We start from the raw sequence: 5,697 nt of genomic DNA, 5'->3' as shown, positions 1-5,697 counted from the left end.
TAGTTTTTTGACAATACAAAAAGTATATTTTTCATTCTTTTCTTTACATAGTACATTGACTTAACCCTTTAGTATTCCAAAATCATACTCCTCAACAAAAATACAACATCCTTGCTCCTTAGAAGCTTAGAAAACTGTGAATGATCTTCTATACAACCTCTGGCCAAACCGCACATATGGTACATTGTATTGTCCACTGCTAGTGGTTTGACCTACATCCCAGTGGGGTGTCAGTTGATAGCTTACCAGTTTCTGAAATACCTAACCGTTTACCAGATTTTTTATCTCTTTTGAAGGGATAATGACCACAGTTTATTCATGCCCAACAAAATACTCCAAGTTGATAATTATATTCCACCAGACCTCATGTGAAAGATTTGAGTGTTTTTCTAAGGAGGCTATATCTTGTCACATGTGCCCCTGTCAATCAAGCCTGGCATGCCGGGTCAATTAGCCACCCTAAGAGGCAACCCCTGTATGTTGTTGTTGTTGTTGTTGTCCTTAGCAAACCGGTGGCACCGGGTACCCAACAAGGACTGTTTGAACGGACAAAATATACGTAAAAATGTGAAATAATGACACAAATGTGTTGAAAAGTGCTTTATGTGCTTTATGTGCTTTATTAAACTCCATTAGCGACACACAAGACATACAAAATCAAGAATGTAGCTAATCTTCCTGGAGTTAAAATACAATAATACAAATACACCACATCAAAATTACAACATTATTTACATACAACATTAGACTTAACATTTAAAAGTAACATCACATGTGCCTATCATCATGTGCCTATGTACGCATGTGCTCTAACAACTCCTGCCTAAACCTACTCTTAGTTGCTGCTTGTACCTCATGTGGCAAAGTGTTCCAAACTGTTAAGGATCTATAAATGAAAGTCTTCTTCAGGGCGTTCGTTTTGGGTTTCATTAAACAGTATGTGTTTCGGCTAGCATGACGTGTGTTGTGGCTGTGGTGGTAGGAGACAGGACATAACTGTTTGTAGAGTACTTCTGGTTGATGTGTAGCAATGACCCTCTGTAGCTGAGAGACAGTGTTTACAAGAATCCTTTCCTTGACAGTCTGCCATGACAGAGACGCATGGAGCTGTTGTACTGGGGTTTTGAAGTCACAGTGTAGAACCAGACGAGCTGCTTTGTTTTGCATGACTTGTAGTTGTTGAACATTCTTCTGTGAAGTGGAGGACCAAACTGGTGAGCAGTAGTCAACGTGTGAGAGTGTGAGGCATTCTACTAGCAGCTTAAGTAATGAAGAGTCCAGGTAGGTGGCACATTTCCTTATCATTCCCAATGCACAGGCCATCTTCTTCGCAGTCACTTTTGTATGATTGTCCCAAGTGAGGCACTCATCAAGAGTACTGCCTAGGAGTTTTGTTTCCTTTACTTGCTGGATGACTTGGCCATTAGAATATAAGGTGAGTACTGGGTTCTTTTTATTTTTGGTTTACTCCCAACTACCATTGATTTTGTTTTGCCTGCATTGAGAAACAACCTGTTCATTAAGACCCAGTCACTTATGTGTTGTAGCTCTTTCTGCAAGGTGGAGTTGATTGTAGAGATTGACGGTGCACATGTGTAAGCAGAAGTATCATCTGCATACATAACTGAGGCAGCCTCCTTTGTGGCTAGAGGAAGATCATTTGTGAATATACTGAAAAGAAGGGGTCCCAGACAGCTCCCTTGAGGTACTCCACATGTGATATCCATGAAGGAAGAGTTACGGCCATTGTAGTGAACGCACTGCAAGCGTTGTGAGAGATAACTCTCCATCCATTCAACTGCGGCCATACCGAAACCATAGCATTGTAGCTTTCTAAGAAGGTATGCATGATCAACAAGATCAAATGCAGCCGAAAAGTCGAGGAAGATCACTCCTATCAGGTTCCCACAGTCAATGTTACGGTACCAATCATCCACCATTTCCAGGAGAGCTGTGCATGTGGAATAGTGTTTCCTGAAACCATGTTGGTGGGTTGTCATTAAGGAGTTCTGTAAGAAGTACTGGGAGATTTGGTTGTACACAACTCGTTCTGCTATCTTGCTTATGGACGAAAGTAGACTTATCGGTCTTGCGTTCGGTCCACTCAAGCGGGCAGACGTAGACTTGGGCAAGGGAATCACCTTGGCCTTCTTCCATTCAGACGGGTAAACAGACGTAGTGAAAGACAGGTTTATAATATAACATAATGGTAGTGCTATATGATTGGCAGCCAGTTTAAGTAGTGTGTTGTCCAAGTTATCCAAGCCCATAGCTTTCCCATCAGGTAGAGACGACAGGAGTGAGTGCACTTCCTCAACATTCACCGGACTGAACTCAAACTTGCAGTCGTTGTTTCTAGTGATAGTAACTGTTAATAACACTGAAATTTAGTATAATTAGAATATTCCAAATTTTTGCGCAAAAAACTACATAGAGTGCCTTTACTTTAAGCAATATGTATATACCACATGGGCTAATTGTGTAACTGACGGTCAAACGGAGCATTTTAGGCGTGTTTGCACCAGTAACACTACCAAAAAAACCTATCACTTTTTTTTTAAGTAACCGTTTCGAGATTTACCATATTGCACTTGAGTTCTTCTTGACATGTCACGGGAACGGGGATGGTATAGCGCATTTAGGCTAGTTGCATTTAAATTTGTCCCCAATATTGTCTGATTTGTATTGTTTGCTTGTGTATATTTATTTGTGTGTAACTTTCATGTAGTATTGTGTCTTTGTTAATTATTTTCTGTTCAATGGCGGTACTTATAGTGTATCAACTTGAGTGCGTCGTCGTCTTGTATTTTCGAATTCTTTGATGTGCTTTGAATATGACAAGAAAACATAGAGAAACGTGTAACATATAGCAGGTTTTTCAGAAGATTTAAAGAGACGTGAATCATAGCTTTTCATCCCCATGGTAACAAAACATTTGTTGAGTTAACTTAATCACAGGAGGCTTACAATCTGTACCGATAGAAACATTTGTGAATTATATTATGAATCAACAAATGTGCGAATGATACTTCCACTATAGCAAGTAAAGAGATGACCTATTTTATTTTTTTGTTGTTGCAACCCCCGCAGGGCATTTTGTATTCCGAGCTACAGTTGATTTTCTGAAAACCACGGGGTCCTTTTTACTCCTTATTTCATTAGGTAGGACCCGAGGCGCAATGACGCACAGCTTTAGATCTTTGAGTCAAGCCAAGAAGTCTATTATATTTCTTCTGTCTACGACATGCTATTAACTAAACTTACATGTAATATAATATTTCTAAAACATAACGCTGACTTGCCATTCAAATATCTTTGTGTCTTTTTGGTCGTTGAGATATTTTTTTTGTCAAAATCTGATCGGCTAGAGAGTACTCGTCTTAGTATTATAATTATTCTGTGTAACATTTCAGCTTCGAAGGAATACGGCGGCAGCTGTTTACACCAAACCACATTAACTTAGTAACAGCTTAGATTCATTGGCTGTATGTTTTCCCCAATAAAATTCCGAAACTGCTTCGAGAGAATAAGATTTTTTAGTTGGCAGAAAACCTTTTGAAAAGTCGCGTTTAGAAAATATGTTCACTCCTACAGCTTATTGCAGTTGCTTCCCCAGTCCAGATGTTTAATTATGGCTGCTCCACACAACGAATAATTCATTGTATTCATGCAGAGAAAAGTTGATGCAATCCATATAGCTTCCAAAACTTATGTTACGCTACCTCACTCAAAATCAGATATCTTTAATATGTTCCTTTCATGCTCTACTCAGATATCAGTGTAGGTTGGAAGATTCATATTTGAATCACTACAAAAGAGGTACCATATTGTAAATAGCTGATATATCCGCTGAATTACTGTTACGGAATGTAATAATACTCTTCCTAAGAAAGCACAATAGATTAGGTTTAGTATCATTATGGACAAGCTCGTTAGAATTATTACCTCCATGAAATGTGTCATGGAGGTTATATTTTCAGTTGCGTTTATCTGTCCGTCCGTCCGTCCGTCCGTCCGTCCGTCTGTCTGTTGGTCAACAAGATAACTCAAGAACGCCTGGATGGATTGGTTTCATACTTGGTGTGTTGGTAGGGTGTGACGAAAACTGGAAATGATGAGATTTTGGTCCCCCTAGTGGCTTCCCTTGGTACTGCAGCGCAACTTCCGGTTTAGATATCTCGCGATCTGGACATGCTAGGGTCATGAAATTTTGATGGAAGGTAGCTCTCGTGCTTGGGAAGAAGTCATATGAGTTTGGGCCCCCTAGCGGCTTGTTCTGGAACTGCAGGGCACTTTCTGGCGAAATGTTTAAAAGCTAATAAGTCCAGACAGGAACAACATATTTTCATTATTTTTGGTGTGTAGGTAGCTGAGAAATTCTATGATTTCGTAATGGTGAATGGTGAGAATGTCATACTTGGGACATCTGTAAGTTAATCAAAAGTTAACATACATCACGATGCATATATCATGTTAATGCAGAGGTCATTTGCACAATTAAAGAAGAAATTTACATTTACATATCAAGATCATATTTCATGGAGGTATGAGATCTCGGAATTCTAGTTACAGTATAATATTGGTTTTCGGTCCTTTGTCATCAGTGAGCTGTTTTGGTAAACAATCTATATGTATAATTAGTTTTCTTTGCTATATCTTTGTCATTTGCAATTATCATATTAGTTTCATGATATTCATTTATATGTATTATTTTTCTTTGGTATATCTTTGTTTTCCGTTGTAATTCCTTTTCAATAATTACATTACATTAGTTTCATGATTTTTTTTAGTTTAGAAGTTTATAGCCTTGTAGGCTTCTTACATCATCCTGCACATTTTCCTGATATCAAGGACGTTCTATCACGAATTCTTTTATACAATTCTTTAATAACTCTGTTTATATTTTATTGTGCGAAAAGAATAAACAAACAAATAACTAGAAATACAGACGAGTCCAGTTCTTGCATGAAGTGATACTACATACAATATGCACAGACTTATCCCTTCCTTTTCACGTCTTTCTCAAGCTTAAGATTTATTCTATCCGTCTCAGTTATCATTGATACTTTCCTCCAGACGTTGTTCCAGTTGTTTAGCGTCGGGCCTGTCCTCTGGTTCTGCGGCCCAACACTGACACATCAGCCGGTACAGGGAGACGGGACACCCCGCCGGCCACTCCAGTCTCGTGCCGCTTGCAGCCGGAGTGTCGGTGAGGATGTGTATCAGCTGTCCGCAGTCCGGACGGCACGGCACCCGGGGGTAGCGGGGCTCCTGTCCAAACGTGGCGATCTCCCACAGCAGCACGCCGAACGACCACACGTCACTGCGGCTGGTGAAGACTCCGTCCCGGAGAGACTCCAGCGCCATCCACTTCAGCGGTAACAGGTCGTCCTGGCCGCGGTGCGCGGTGTGGACGTACACCGTGCTGGCGTAAACGTCCCTGGCGAGGCCGAAGTCGGCCAGTTTGGCCACGCCGTCCCCCGTGATGAGAACGTTCCGAGCGGCCACGTCCCGGTGGACGATCTTCAGAGTTTCCAGCTCGCGAAGAGCGCGGGAAACGTGCAGGGCGAACGGCAGCAGGTCGGACAGACGGGTGTCCGGGTCCTGACGGGACTCTCGTAAGAAGTGAAGAAGTTCTCCTCGCGGAGCGTACTCCAGCAGGATCCGCCGGGGCCGGGACTGAGTGATCATGCCGTG

The 5,697-nt window shown here is 41.3% G+C and overlaps 1 protein-coding gene and 1 pseudogene across 1 annotated transcript in view; one reads left to right on the top strand and one right to left on the bottom strand.

Annotated features, from left to right (window-relative positions):
• LOC109485829 overlaps positions 1-5,697 on the top strand; it is a 23,215-nt gene that overhangs the window by 9,199 nt on the left and 8,319 nt on the right. The window lies entirely within an intron of this gene.
• On the bottom strand, positions 5,050-5,697 carry LOC109475604 (annotated as a pseudogene).

The sequence above is a fragment of the Branchiostoma belcheri genome, unplaced genomic scaffold, assembly GCF_001625305.1.
Source record: "Branchiostoma belcheri isolate BF01 breed outbred unplaced genomic scaffold, Haploidv18h27 scaffold1, whole genome shotgun sequence".
Lineage (NCBI taxonomy): Eukaryota > Metazoa > Chordata > Leptocardii > Amphioxiformes > Branchiostomatidae > Branchiostoma > Branchiostoma belcheri.
Note: the sequence above shows the minus strand (reverse complement) of the source record. Positions and strands in the feature narration are given on the sequence as shown.